Consider the following 16,257-nt stretch of genomic DNA (forward strand, 5'->3'; position numbering starts at 1 on the left):
TTATTAGCAAGCTAAGTAAGCATCCTACTTATCTAGCTATACTATGAGTATATTTAAACTAAACAATACGGTTTGAATAAACCAAGCTAAAATTAACAAGTAATTTTAACATAACAAGAGGACTAATTCCCACATCAAAATGCTATGGTTCTGATATAGCATTTCAATGTCTATTGTCTTTATGGCTATGGAATTGAGGGATATGAATCACAAGAACCAATCTATCCTGGGTACTCAACTGACCAAGTTAATAGTGCAAAGCAGTTTTTAAAGCTACTATCTATTTTTAAACTAAAGTCAGGTTCTAAATTTGATGTACATTAAAATTTTTATCAGTGAAGAATGTCCAGCTGAGATCTTTAAACAGTTCAGAGAGACCCAAACAAAGCTAATTTTGTCCTACACAAAGGCTATTCTAAAAGTTTCTATTTTACACAAGAAAGTAGAAGCAGAAGCTGGGAACAGAACCATGCTACAGCTGAGTTTCTAGAGGATTCACCAAATCAAGGGTTTAGCAAAACTAATTTTGAATCAAAGAAGAACACAGACTATCATTCTAAAGAGAATATTATAATGAAACTATCTCAAGGTAAACTGTACATGTCATTCACACTTAAGCCTTCTTTATATGCAGCCAAATTGCAATCTGTCCTGCCACACTAGCATGTTGAAGACCAGACTTCCAGAATCCATATTCTGCAACCCTAGTTCAGGCCCACTATCTCTTCCCCAGAGTACTGAAATCATCTTCTAATTGGTGTCACTGTCTCAAACCCCTATCCTATTTAAATATATCCTTCACTCAACTGCCATGAAATTTATCTAAAACCTCAGTCTGACCACATCACCCTCCTAATTCAATAAACTTCAATGACTCCTGATTAACTACAGAATCAAATATCAACTTCTTCTGTTTGGCATTTAAATTTCTTTATAACCAGGACACTTCTTACCTTCCCAGTATTCTTAAACATTCCCTTCTCCCCCAAACCCCTATGCACTAAGTGGTCCACAGTGGCCCAGGTTGCTGTTCCTCACACGGGACATCCCACTTACCTCCCATGCTTTTGCACCAATTGTTATTTCAGTTCTGCCTTAAGTTTCCCCATTTACTTCAAGACTCAGCTCAAAAATCAAATTCTGCAGACAGCCTTTCCCTTTCTCCCCTCTCCCCTCTCTCCCAGCCCCAGCTGCTACTACTATTGCCTTCTCCTCTCTATATAAATCTTAAACGTACCTAGTAATTTACATATTATCACCCCAACTAAATGGAGCTCCTGGGGAGCAGGAGCAGTTTTTGCCTTCCTTTGTATCCCTAGCACCTAGCTCAATATCTGCTAATACTCAGCTTTTCAACTCCTGCCTTGGGGTTGAGTTTTCTTAAGAAAGTAGAAACAAACTACTAAAGGACATTCTATCCAGCTGGCAGGAAACGACACTGTGCTTCACATTCCATCTTGCCTCCATAGGTTAACACCCTCTTCTTGTACTGCAAAAGCATCTCTTGTTCAGGACACAGCAATAAAATAAAAAATACTATCATTATGGAAAAGGCTGTGTCCCACTGAAGAAATACAAACTAAACTAAATCTGTGGTACCACCTCACACCTAGCAGAGTGGCTGCTATGAGAGAAAAGGAAAATGATAAATGCTGGAGAAGATGTGGGAATATTGGGACACAGATACTTTGTTTATGGAGATGTGAACTGATCCAACCATTCTGGAGAGCAATTGGAACTACGCTGAAAGGGCTATCAAACTCTGCATACCCTCTGACCCAGCAATGCTACTGGTAGGTCTATATCCCAAAGAGATTTAAAATAAAAAAAGGAAAAAGCATCTATATGAACAAAAATATTTATAGCAGATCTTTTTTGTGATGGCAAAGAAATGGAAATTGAGGGGATATCCATCAACTGGGGAAGGGCTGAACAAGTTGTGGTATATGATTGAGATGGAATACTACTGTGCTATAATAAATGATGAACAGGATGCTCTCAGAAAAACCTGGGAAGACTTATAGGATCTGATGTAAAGTGTAGTGAGCAGGACTTCAGGAGAACGTTGTACACAGTAACAGTAATACTGTACAATGATCGATTGCGAATGACTTGGCTATTCTCAGCAATACAACAATCCAAGACAATTCCAAAGGACTTAATGCTATCCACCTCCAGAGAAAGAAATGATGAAGTCTAAATGCAAATGGAAGCATACTTTTTAAAAACTTTATTTTTCTTCTTTTTTTGGGGGGGAGGAAGTGTTTTCTTTAGTAACATGACTAATATAAGAAACATGTCTTGCATGGCTGCATGTGTATAAGCTCTACCAAGTTGCTTGCCTTCTCAATGACAGAAAAGGGGAAGAAGGGAAAGAGCTTGGAACTTGAAATTATTAAAAACGAAGGTTAAAGTTTTTTACATGTAATTGGAAAAAAATAAAATATATGTAAAAAAGAATATGTCGATTAATTGTGATAATATTCCACTAATCATTACTGTCACTTTCCCAAGCCCAAATTTCCTTTCCCAGGCTACCACCTGGTGATATGTTTCAACTCTTTCATTACAATGTGAGTTTTTTGACTGCAGAATCTATCTCAATGTCTGTCTTCGTATTCCTAACATTTAATACAGTCATGGTACACAGAGCTTAAAAAAATGCATTTTCATTCTCTCATTCAAAGAAAAAAAGAAAATTAAAGTATTCTACAGCCCACCCATTCTAACAGTGACAGTACTAGATAGAACATTACATTCTCTTCCATCCTCAATTGCCAAAGTACCTCAATCCTCTGGAGGGAAAGAAAAAAACAATTAGTAGAATGACAGTCTGGAAAGAATATAGATCCATGGATGAGACCGAAATGAAAGTCCTATAAATACAGACCTCTTGGTATATTATACCATGTGGGTCTCAGTTTTCTTGTTTGTATGGTGCTCTTATGAAGAACGATTATGAATTTAATAAATTCCTCTATAAAGACAAAATTATTTTACTTTAAAACAATACAACAGACATGTATAAGTACAATGTACTCATTAAATACTTTGCTACATCACAAACTTGATATCCTTTAGTTAAATAATGCCTCCTCCACATCAAAACACTTTCATATGAAAAAACCTAAAATATGAGGATAATTCTAGTTTCCTAATGAAGTCCTACATTAGTGTTCTAAGTACTGAAGGAAAAATTACTTTCTTTTAAGATTAGAAGTCACATCTCTTTTCATCCAATAAGCATTATAAACTCAATTTAGTAAAAAATAGATGCAACAACAACAAAAACTAATATGGAAATCAACTTGACAAAACAGTCATGATTAGTTAAACAAAACTTAAAAACATATTTATTGCTCTTCTTCTCTAGGATTTTTTGTAAGCAAGCAAATATTGAAAGCAAACCAACCTCATAGAAGAAAATATGACATTCACTTCCAGTGTTTCTGCAACGTGCTCATTTCTAACAATTGTATAATCACTCTAAAAATTATAAGTAACATGATTTTTAAAACTATAAGGAGCACGACGTATCTGTAGATTCTCAAGGACAACAGAAAAATGCAGCTCTAAATGCTGTTTCAACACCATTATATCAGCAGTCAGATAACCTCAACAGCATAATTTGCTTCTTCAGGGGAGCCAAGTTATTCCTATGTGTACATGAGAACAATGTTTTTTTATCCATGATGTATAAAATACATACGTGTATATGTGTGTGCATGCAGCGGGGTGGGGAGAGTGAGAAACAGGGAGGGAAAAAGAGATCCATCCCTTAGTATGTAAATGTATTTACCACTGACATATTTTTGGACCAATCAGTAATTTCACTGCCACAAGGAATTCTCAAGGAGGAAACTCTCTCCTCTGTGGAACAGAATAGGTAAGTACCTTGCCCAGGTGTTACCAAACAGCTATGTGACAGAGGTAGTCAGCCTGATCAACCCAGGTCTTCCTAACTCAGAAGTCAATTCTCCACTTTCTATGCCAAAATGTCTTGCAAAGTGCTTTGTAAACCTTAAAGTGGTACATAAATACTAGCTCTTATTCTAAATGACTCTTCATAAAGAATATGCTCATAGTTTAACATGAGTGGGGTATGATGAATGTACTCTGTAGCAGAAGAGCTCAAATCAACACCAACGACTCCACCTTGAAGAGTGATTCCTTCTGGCAACTATGTATGGCTCCAAAGAATACCGTGGTGGTAGTAACTAACTGATTATATTTTGGTAGTACTTTAACAGGACTAACTATGCTACAACACTATGAGATAAACATCACAAGTCCAATAATGCTCATTTTACACATGAGAAAACTGATGCACAAGGAAGTAACTTGATTTTTTCAAGGGTCACACAGCTAGCAAAAGCTTCCTGGATGGGAATTCAAATCCAAGTTTCTACAAACTCAGCATTCAGCATTACATCCATTATTCCACACTGAAATGTCTTCCTTTCGTTTGTCCTAGGAGATGTATAAGGATGGCAAAGTAGGTGAGGTTAGAGGGTTCTGTGGAAGTATTGATAAGGGCTTAGGTATATAAGCAAAGAAGAAGCAGAATCAGTGGTGATGACTTCTTTTGATGGGGGTTGAAGAATCATGACTTCTTCTTGAAGAAATGCTTCTTATAAAAGAAAAGACTTGTTGTACATACTATTGTTCTCATTAATTTGCTAACCAACTCGGGCCTCATCAACTGTACTGAAAAAATAAAGTGATTAGGAAGCAGATCAAAGGTTGAAATATTTTAATTTTTACAAAACTTTTCCAGATATCTAGGGGAATAAATATCTGAAATTTAAAAGTATGATAAAAATACAGTGCTCAAATTAAAATTTAATATTGGGACACTTACTGAAACTTCTCTTTAAAAATATATATCAATAAAAATAAGCTTAGAAGCTCTTCCAGAGATCAGTGCTTAAAGAATAGTACATCTGTCTTCATGAGAAATACTTGAATGAAAAAATTATGAATGCAAATGAAAGAACTACTAAGAAGCTAATACCCCCCCATAGGCCAAGCTATTTTATGGTACTTGAAGGACAACTCACTCAACCAGGAACAATTAAGAGGATAATCTGTAGGTAATCACTGTGCTCAAGTTGCCTCATCCTTCCTTCTCAAAATCCAGGTAAAGTTAGACTTGGAGGCTTCCCCTGACCCCAAGAGCTCTGGATCTTCATCAGTCTCTGAGAGGGCAGTATTCTCCGGCTCTGACTACAATCTTATCTTCCATCTCCAAAAGCTAGCTTGGTGGGATGGTGTCTAACACGTGGGACTAGAATCCAGAATACCTAAATTTAAATCCTGCTTTGGACATTAGTTTGTGTGGTCCAGAGAAAGGTCACTTAACCTCTCAGTCTGTTTCCTCAATATATAATGGGGAAAACAGCAGCACCTATCTTACAGAGTGAGCAGCTAGGAGGTACAGTGGATAGATCACTGGGTTTGGAATCAGGAAGACTCATCTTCATGAACTCAAATCTAGCCTTGGACACTTACTTGCTATGTGACCCTAGGTAAGTCACTTAACCCTGTCTGCTTCAGTTCCTCACCTGTAAAATGAGCTGGAGAGGTGGACAAACTACTCCAGAAAGCCCCAAAATAGGGTCACAAAGAGTCAGAAACAGTTAAAACAACCATATTGAATTCCTGTAATGATCAAATGAAATCCTATCTGCAATATGCTTTGCAAACCTTAAAGCTATAAATGCCAGCTATTATTATCAAGGGAGTAACACAAAAATAATTTTGTAAAAATTATAACTTTTTTTATTCAAGTTACAAAAGAAGCAGCTCAAACTTTTCTTGTAAGATCTGTTGTCTTAATTAACCTGATTTACACCCACCCAGCCATGTGACCTGTACTTCAGGTAATCTCTTTGGAAAGTCTGAATGCTTTCCATGGCAAGAGCCATGGCTAAAAGAAAATTATAAAGAGGAAACAAAGGGTTAAGAAGACCTTGCATAAATTATTTTTAAGTCCCTACTTTATAAGATTAAATAGTAATCAGGATCACAAAAGCTAGTAACTAATTGCTATACAAGTATGATTTTCTCTGATCCAGAGAAATGTCACATGGCATATATGGATGACCATAAAAGAACAGCATGCAATGTCAATCTATTCTATTTCTGAAACCCAAATTGCTAACATTCTTATTCTACACAATGACTATTTTTTGAAAACTAGCAGAACTCTAATGATCAACTATATATGAACAAATAATAATAACAAAAAAAAGAAAGTGAATGCTGCATAATATTCATGATCAAGCTTGACCAGAAGAAGATGAGACAATAAACCTCCTTCCCTTCTTCACAAAGATGGGGGTCTATAGCTGGGGAACACTATGTATACTGACTCAGTAGATTAGTTTTTGATGCTTTTCTCTCCTTTTTTTAATTCTTCATGAGACGGGAATAACTGGCAGCAAAGGGACGGGGAGAAGAGGAACACATTCAAAAACTATCAGTCAAAAAGTTTTACATATGAAGAGGGAAAAATCAGGAAGATTTCTTTAAAAAATCAATTCAGGAGCCATTTATTGTGGACTATGAGAGGAGGTGCTAAGGGAAAGGCAAAGGTAAAATTCAATTAATCCCTGACTTCATGAGACTTACATTCTAATGAACTATAGCTCATCCATCACTTCCCACAGTACACACCCTCCTCACCTTTGTTTCCTTCACAGCTCAGCTCAAGAACAGTCTTCTACAGGAGGAAAATATTTCCTGAATCCTATAGTAAAAAAATAAAAAATAAATAATCCCCTAACAACAACAATAACAAAAAACCCACTTACCTTTAACTATGTCTATATTATATGGCTACCTATTGTTTCCCACAGAGAGGAACTTGTTCCTTAAGAACAAGGGCGGTTTCACTTTTTGTTTAAAAATCCCCAGTAGCACAACCAGTGACTGATACATAGTATGCTGGTTAAAAAAATGCTTGTTCACAGACTGATGGATAGATAGTAAGGGGGTGTGACACATATGCAAATAACTATAATACAAAATATGGAAGTACATTTAAAAAGTACAAATTAAAGTCATTACAGATGTGCAGATGGGGAGAGGAGGGAGATGGGCAGCATCGGAATATCCTACACAACCCCACTAGCCCAAGAGAGTTACACAAGACCAACATAATCTCTTTTCATCAAAACCTGATGAAGTCATTAGAGAACTTTAAAGTAGGTCTTATTGTGAGTCCTTTGAGAGCAGGGATTTTTGTTTTGTTTTGTTTTTTGCCTTTCTTTGTGTCCCCAGAGCTTAGTAAAATGCCTGGAACATAGTAAGCACTTAATAAATGCTTGTTGACTTGACAAAAGAAAATTCAGAAGACAATGCCATAAAAGGTGTTTCAAAATTTAAAGCAGTACTAAAATGCATATTCTTAACCAATCTAGACTACTCTATCCCTGTTTTCTGAACATATTTCATAATTAGTATGTCTCTCCCAGCATGTTAATCTTTACAGTCCTACAAACTGCAAAAAACAAAATCAATATTAATCAAATTAAATGCTTTTCTATTTTCTGTAGACCATTTAAATTATCTGGGGTTTGGGCTTTTTTTAAAAAAACATTTCATCTAAAACCAGCAAATGGGACTGGCAGAATGCTGCTTTGAGAATCTCTCTTACAGTACTCTTCAAAGTTTCATTATTTTAAAGGATGGTTGTATCCTGTGAGAAAATTATAAATAAGAATGCCCTGGATAACAAAAACACGAACTGAGCAGGGAAGTCCTTTTTAGGATTAATTACCCACACATAACCCATTAAAAGGGGCACACTTTCTAATGCAGAGTGACCTAAAAACATGAAGAATGTAAGCCTGCTCACCAATAAAGAAGCATCCCCCAGATAATATTGACAGAAAGCTTCTCATTTTCATAACCCAGATGGAGTGTCAGATAGAAACCCTTCTGGGACTCATGGGTTGAATTTACCCCTGGTTGAATTAGCTGTTTTAATATGCTTGCATGGAATTTAACTTAAGTAATTCTTTCCCTCATTTGGAACTGTCATTTTCTTTGGAATTCTTTCATGTTTCTTCCCTTAAGCCCACAGTTTGCATTAAAACATCTACCATGTAAGTTTTCTGTCATATGTAAAAGTGGTATACATTAATGAGAATGAGGAAGTACCACAATTCTGAAATGTATGTTAGAATATGCTTCCATGTGCATTGGTATATGTATGTTAAGAACTTTAAAAATATTTTTCTAAGTTAGACAAGAATCAAAGAGTTATGTCAATTATCTCAAAATTTTAATTACAACTCAAGCAGAAAAAAAAGATTTTCAAACACCTACTTTTGGCAAAAAATGAAAAAATAACAAAGTGATTAGAATAGGTGCCTGGGTTAGAGAATAGGGAAGATTATATATAAACAGAGCAAGAGTGAGGGATTAATCCATTAGTGTACTCCCAGATACAATGGAATTCTATCAACCCTTATGTTTAGCCTTATCTAACCTACTAATGTTTGGTTTGTTAAAAGGTCTACTTTCCCTTGACTGGCACACTTGTAAAAGGTTCTAGTTCCCTTTCTCTACTGCACAAATAAAATCATACAGTCCCTAATACCACAGGTCACCAGTAGTCAGTCTACATCTAGATAGCAATGACTTCCTGAGAGAAATCACCCAAAAAGCTTCAGCATTTCTTTTCTTTTAAATAATTTTCATTTTGTTTTTGTTAAAATTTAGTACGACTTTTTCCCCCATGTGCCCTGGTATAGTAAGAAAGATAAGAAGAGGTAACAAATATATAAACCAAAGTGTTTTTAGTTAATAAAATTCCTTAATAGGATAAAAAAAATCAAAAAGTTACTTGTAGAAAACAGACAAAAGGCATATTAATGAAAGGGGCGTGGGGTGTGAAAGAGTATGCAGGTTGATTTCCCAGAGCCAGACTAAAGCAGGGACCAGAAGATGACTGTGATACAATAAAACAAGTCATATGGATCTAGACTTAGAATCAGAAAGACTTGAATTCAAATTTGACAACAGACTCCAGCTGTGACCCTGGAAAAGACACTTCCCTTCTGTCTCAGTTTCCTCATGTTTAAAAAGGGGGCTGTCAATAGCACCAGCCTCCCAGGGTAATTATGAGAATCAAATGACATAGATAACGTACGCAGCAAACTTTAAAGTGCTGTATAAATGATGAGGATAATATAAAAACCCTGGGTCACTGATTCTATTTCAGAGTGCCTGTAAAACGGGTTGGGAAAAATGCATCTTCATTTCAGTATAACTGGGTGATGTATTTAATTTTATGCATTTAAAACGAGTACACCAATTTTGTTGTTGCTGTTCATCAGGAGGGTGATGTCTTGACTTGCAACTGAATTGGATTTAATTAAGACAAAGCAGTGCAAAGACATTAAGCATCATCACAATCATTGGAGTCCAGTAGCAAGACATAAGTCAAGACAACTAGAGATGGCCTCTCTCCATCATCAGTTTTACTGTGTTACCAAAGGAATTCATGACACAAAAATGATTCAGAACTCCTTCCTGCAAGACAATCCTTCTGAATCTTTCTCTTAGCAGCCAGAAGTGGAGGTGCTCAAGTGCTGTGAAACTCCATTCAAGATCATATGAAACTATGTGACAATTATCCAAAAAAGGGGTTGAGGAATCTTGGAACATGATGGTGGAAATACTTATAACCAAAAATAACTTATTCTGCAAAACAGAATATAACCTATTAGAGGAAAGCTCTTTACCTCCTTCATGGCTCCCACCCTGTACCTTCACTTAGGGTTAAAATGAACCAGGGATTTATACCGACAAACATTACTAGAAAGAACTTCATAAAATTAAATGCAAGATTAACCTAATCTCAGCAGCTTTGGACTTTGGGGTGAAGCCCAACTCAGTACCTAGAGAACAGTACAATAAGGGAGGAACTAGGATATAGTGACTCTCCCATAGTGGGGAAGGCTTCCACTTTCATGAGGTAGCTCTAATATGCCTAGTGAGGTAAAATCTGTTTCACTTTAGCTTGTTCTGATTGTTCAGTCAAGTTCGACTCTGCGACTCATTTGGGATTTTCTTGGCAAAGATACTGGAGCGGGGCTTGCCATTTCCCTCTCCAGCTCATTTTACAGATGAGGAAACTGAGGCAAACAAGGTGAAGCAACTTTCCTAAGGTCACACCACTACTAAGTGCCTGAGTCTGAATTTGAACTCACAGCTTCCTGATTTCAGGCTCTATACATTGTGCCACCCAGCTGCCCACTTTAGCTTGTACCCCCTGCTATTAATTGTGTCCTTCTAAACCAAACAGAATAATAAATTTAATCCATCTTCCACATTCTAGTCCTTTGTATATTTGAAAACTTCTATCATGTCCTCTTGAAACTTATCTTTTCCAAAATAAATTTCCATACTCCTTTTACCTGTTGCTCATATTGATGATGATGTTTCCAGGGCTGTAACCATACTGGCTACACTATAATATTTTAATAATGGGCTGTAACCATGTTGGCTACATTCTATAATTTTTTAATTATATTAAAATGTAATTTAGAACTGAGCATCATACTCTAGTACATCAACTCTGGGCACCAAACTACACACTAAAGCCCTAGGTTCTTTCTTAAATAGGAAGAGGTGTTAGGACAGATCTCTAAACCAGAACTCCTGAGTTATCTAAATGCATATACATCATCAAATATTTGCTTTCGTTATACAGTACTTGTTAACCACTCACTCCCCTAAAATATGTGTGTACAGACATATGTGCACACTATTGTGTGTATACACATGACATATATGTATATACACACACAAAATAAACATCAGGAAAGCCATAATGCTATGCACCCAATAAGTGCTAACTTGTCTTTTAAAAAGTGAATTCTGAGTGTTTCTGGAAGGATAAAATGCTCACAGAGGGATGGCTCTCTACCTTCACCAGGAGACTAGGGACCATCTACTTCTACCTGAAGTTAAAAAAGTGAGCTTCAAACACATAAGTATCTTCTACAAGGGGCTCAAAATATCATTGGGGAAATAAATAACAAGGATTTAAGTTCAAGTTAAGGACAAAGTTGTCTGATGAACAAGCCTCAAAGTTATCTTCTCCAGGTCTTGAACACTACCAAAAGACTGATATCCTACACTTGAATATGTAATTGCCACTGAACCACAAAAGAACTTCGAAATGAGAAGCAAAACAGCTCTGAGGTCATTTAAAGGAGGATCTACTCTGTTTTGTTGTTCTCTCAAGGAAAATTAAAAGCACCCACACAAGTTGTTTGGCTGCATTTTATTGAGTTGGCTGCTTTCTGTTCAAAACGAAAAAAAAAACATAGCAACATGAACATTCTGGCAGCAACATCCATCTGGGTAGGATACTGAACATCGCCATTTAAATTTTATTCCAGCTCAGAAGCACAAAATCTAAGAAATGGCTTAAGCACATATGCATAAGGAAGATGAATCAAACGCTACTATTAAGTGGGCCCATAGTCAGTTCACATAAAAAAAAAAAATCAAAGTTTATAAGTTGTTAAGTATCAAATCAGTAACAATGAGCTTTTTTTAAAAGTACTAAATTCTACTCTGCTTCAAAATATATCAGGCAGCCAGGTGGTACAATGGATAGAGAACTGGGCCTGGAGTCAGGAAGTCTTGACTTCAAATCAAGACTCAGACATTTACTAGTGGTGTGATCCTGGTCAAGTCACTTAATCCTATTTGCCTTAGTTTCCCCATCTGTAAAATGAACTGGAGAAAGACATGACAAACCACTCCAAGAAAATCCCAAATGGTATCATGAAGAGCTGGACACGACTAAAATGAATGAATGAACAGCAACAATAATTTCAAAATACAGACTTGGCATGACATAGAGGAAGAGCAGTAACTGGGGAGTCAGTAGGACCTGGGTCCATAACCCAGTTGTATTAATTACTCCCTATGTGATCCTGAACAAGTATTTAACCTCTCTGGGACTAATTTCCCACGTCTGTAAAATGAGGGGCTTGTCTGAGATAGCCTTTAAAGTTTCTTTCCAGTTCTAAATTAATGATCCAATGAGACTACAAATAATCTACAGACCTATATAACCTATATACCTTATGGAAACACACACACACAAAACCTACAGGTCTTAATCACTAATTTGACAACACTGAAAGAAGTGTTCAAACACTACATGCAAAATACTGATGACAAAAGGACATGGCTTCTTATAAGCTTTTGGAATAAAAACCACTTACTTATTTCAACAGGTAAGATTTGCTCAGAGATTCAGGCAGTCGGCCAACTAAGGGAAACCACTGTCTTTATAGAGCATTTCCATCTTCTCACTGTGGCAAGGTATCAACAATCAGCAAACAGCAAGAGAAGGTAGCATAGTTAAGTAGAGGAGGATCAGAGTCTCTGGTAGGTCCAAAACTTTTCCACAACAACTAGACTGAGGCATCCATGTCCTGAGACAAGGACATGAATTTAAGGATTACCTAACGGTCACTTAGATTAAGCTACCTTTAAACACCTGGTCAATTATCTTCCTTACCACAGCAGTATACTATTAGCAGAAGGGGGAACATAAAGCAGCAGCTTCAATCCAAACAAGAGGAAAGGGACATAAGGAAAGCCGGTTTTTTCAAGTTTCAAAAGAACAACTGTTAGAAATGACACTTTCCTTTTATGTATGGTCTTTCCATTATCTAATCACTTTCTTTCCTGGAATATGACTTTGATGTTTCTCTTTTATGGTATTCTTTTACACACTTCCAAAGATCCCCAAGGGGCTTCACTGAATTCAATTCAGCAAGCATATACTAAGTGCCCAGTTTACAACAGGCACTCTGCTAGGCCCTGGACTGAAAAACAAAAGAAACCAAATAGTCCCTACCATGAAGGCAGACCATAAACCCTCCATACCTCAGTAAATGGTTTCATGTATGACTACTGCCAAAAAACTGCATGCCCTAAGACAGAGATCAAACACTAGGGTTGTACTTCAGAGTACAACCAGAACTAAATAAAACTATAACTGTGAAATATTCAACAAAAAGAAATAAAAATATAATAGAACATAATGTTAACAGGTGGTTTTCTAAGTCAATATACAGCTGCAGGAATCTTCATGTATGGTTTGGTGGCCCCCATTTTATTTGAATTTGACACTGGCTGGATAAACTTCTGGTGGTGATGCTCTGCACACCTTGGGATGGTACTGAGACAAGACAGTGGCTAAACCATCCCAGAAGTCTTTACAGCAGCATAAACTTAGAGCACCCAAGACCAGTGAGACCTAAGAGTAGATCTTTAATAGGACTTTCTTTTACCTATTTGTGATTTTCTATTTTACTACTGAAGTGCTTTACTTCATTTCTTACCACCTCATGTACTTTAAGATTTTATAAGTAATGCCTATCTTTACATTTTACTCTTACTTCCTATCACTGACTGATAAGTGACTACACTGATTATCATAAACCTGATTTCCCAAAGTTTGAGAGGGAGACCCAAGTATAACAAAGGAACTTGAAAACAAGACCACAGGCATTTCTGCCTCTGATACTTAATAATATCATGATCGTGGGCATAAGCCTCTATGAACCTGTTTCTCAGCTGTAAGATGGTAACAATTACTTTAGTACCTAAACACCAGGTTATTTTGAGCTTCAAAAGCGATTGTGTTGGTAAAGTGTTTTGACTATATTAAGTGTCAGCTATTATCAGCACTAAGAAGGTGGTGCTCCTATAAATTTGATCTCATTAGGTTAAGTTCAAAAGGTTAGTGCTCCCTTACAGGTTTTTTCCTTCTATTCTTCTAGTGTGAATTTTATTTTGATTGTATAATCTAATGATCTACATTAAGATACTCTAAACCCCTCCTTCCCTCATCCACCCTAACACCCATCAGCTCCTTTCCCAGTGGTAGAGCAGGGGCAGGCTGTAGACAGAATTTAACTAGAGTTTAGCAAAGCACTTGATCAATTATCTCATACTATTTTTTTGCCTAAGATGGAGCGAACTAGACCAGCAGTTTTAAGACTTTTTTTGTCTCAAGACCCCTTTACATCTTAAAAATTATTGAAGACCCCAAAGAACTTCTGATGTCAGTTATATCCAGATGCATGATTAAGCCAGCAGCACTGAGCTGCCTCACCGCCTGAATTGTTGTTTTGACCATTGACCAAGAGTGAGGAACCAGGCACCTCAAGAACCCATGTGGTCTAGATGTATAAGAATATTAATAATGCATATTAAACTTAAAATTCTCTCCTGAGATTTTGAGGGTTTTTTGAGAGCTAGTTGTTAATCATTTACCAGCACAACCCTGGCTCTATCAATATTAGAAATTAAAACTGATAAATTTTTAAATTTTTTAATATTTACTAATGCATTTTATAATAATAAATCTACTATGTTAACACAAGTAACATATTTATGAAAAATAACTATATTTCCAAAAAAATCAGTGATCAGATTGTCATTATTCTACATATTTTTGTAAATATCTTTAATGTCTGGCTGAATAGAAGAAAGCCAAATTCTTATATCTGCTACTGCATTCAATCTGTTGCAATTTTGTTTTCCTTGAAACATATTCATAATATCCAGTCTCATACAGATATGGACAAGAGAGAACTATTTAAATAGGCAAATGACATCTTAGTATTATTATGAAAATAGTTTTTACCTTGTGGACCTTCTGAAAGGGTGTCCGGGAACCCCCAGGGTGTCCCAGATCATAAAGCTGGCTGAGATAATAATGAAATCAGATGGTTTCACAACTGGGAAAACAGTCAAACTCAAGAATTAATGGCTCAATTTCAATCTGGCAAGGTGTTTGCACTGCAGCGTCCCAGGGATTTTATGCTTGGCTCTGCCCAGAGGTAATATTTTTATTAGTGACTTGGACGAAGGCATCAAATCTGCAAAGCTGAGAGCAGCTGCTAGCACACTGGATAGCAAAGTCAGGATCCAAAAAGATCTTGGCAAGCTAAAGCTCTGAGGTGAATGGAATAAGATGAAATCAAACAAGTATACATATATATCTCAAACAGATATAAATTTAAAGCCTCACACTTAGGTTTAAAAAACCAAGTACAGGTTAGGGGAAGAGGCGTGGTTAGAGAGAAGGGCGCCTGAAAAAGATCAGGGCGTTTTAACGGACTGCAAGTTCACTATGTGCCAACAGTGTGGCACTGGCCAGAGGGGTCTAGCTTCTAGAATTAAGGAGGTGATAAGAGTTTCACAGTTTCCACTGTATCCTTGTTGCGACTGAAATTAAGGTAAATTGAAGCTCAAAGTTCTGAGCGTTATCAGTTTATTAGCAGAGTACAAATCTAGCAAAGTAGTTCAATGGCTAACTCAATAGCACCAGAGACCCCAAGTGAGGGATGACAAGGTATTTTATAACAATTAACAAGATGGCCAGAGCAAAATGGCAAAGCTACACAGATGTGTCTTTGGATTGGCTATTGATGACATATCCAAAATTGAGATTACATCATTTGGATCTCCCTTTCTAAAATCCCCTTAACCATCAAGACTGAGATTTCAGTCACATAACAAAAGGTTCTCAAGCAATGGGGCTTAAAGTTTGAGGTGAACCTAGTTTCTCAGGAAAGTGGAAGATGGATGGGGTTACAAAGCTGGAGGTAATTACAAGACAAAAGCTTGACCTTTAGGCAAGTTTCACTGGGATGTGGGTGGTGGATGAAGTTTACCAGGGGGAGGAATTGGGAAAGGGAATATTAAATCTAGCTTGACTAAGCCTTGGAAATAGAATTAAAATCAATTTTCAATTTTATACCTTCTTGCTTTGCTCTCTTTAGGGTTTATGTCTAGTAATGATGTTGCTAAACTTCTTTGTTCAGTTTAATGACTTTGAGTTTGTAATTCCAAGATGTTTTCAGAATGGGTAGACCAATTCACAGTTCCACCAACCGTGTATATTAATTATACAACAGATTCTACCTGTCCTCCATTCCCCTCCAATAATTATCATTTTCCTTTTTTATCATCTTTTCCCATCTGGTAAGTATGAGGTAGAACCAGAGCTGCTCCAACTTGCCATTTAAAGTGATAAAGCTATATTTCTTCAGAACTAAAGTGATTCAATTTCTAATTTAGAATGGTCCCCCACAATAGTTAAGGTTGGTGAGGTTTTACTTAATATACAGTCAATCCTCAAATTTCATGGGGTAATAGTTCCTAGAAAACAGCTCAAAGGTTAAAAAACATGAATGGTGAACT

General features: G+C 36.6%; 1 protein-coding gene across 10 annotated transcripts in view; it reads right to left on the reverse strand.

The window, feature by feature from the left end:
* Positions 1 to 16,257, reverse strand: part of SIPA1L1 (signal induced proliferation associated 1 like 1) — a 314,212-nt gene that overhangs the window by 242,600 nt on the left and 55,355 nt on the right. For all 10 annotated transcript variants that reach the window (XM_072629234.1, XM_072629230.1, XM_072629229.1 and 7 more), the window contains exon 3: positions 6,688 to 6,751. The gene's annotated coding sequence lies outside the window, so the exon portion shown is untranslated. The remainder of the gene's footprint in view (positions 1 to 6,687; positions 6,752 to 16,257) is intronic.

This window comes from Notamacropus eugenii, chromosome 1 (assembly GCF_028372415.1).
Source record: "Notamacropus eugenii isolate mMacEug1 chromosome 1, mMacEug1.pri_v2, whole genome shotgun sequence".
NCBI classification, from domain to species: domain Eukaryota; kingdom Metazoa; phylum Chordata; class Mammalia; order Diprotodontia; family Macropodidae; genus Notamacropus; species Notamacropus eugenii.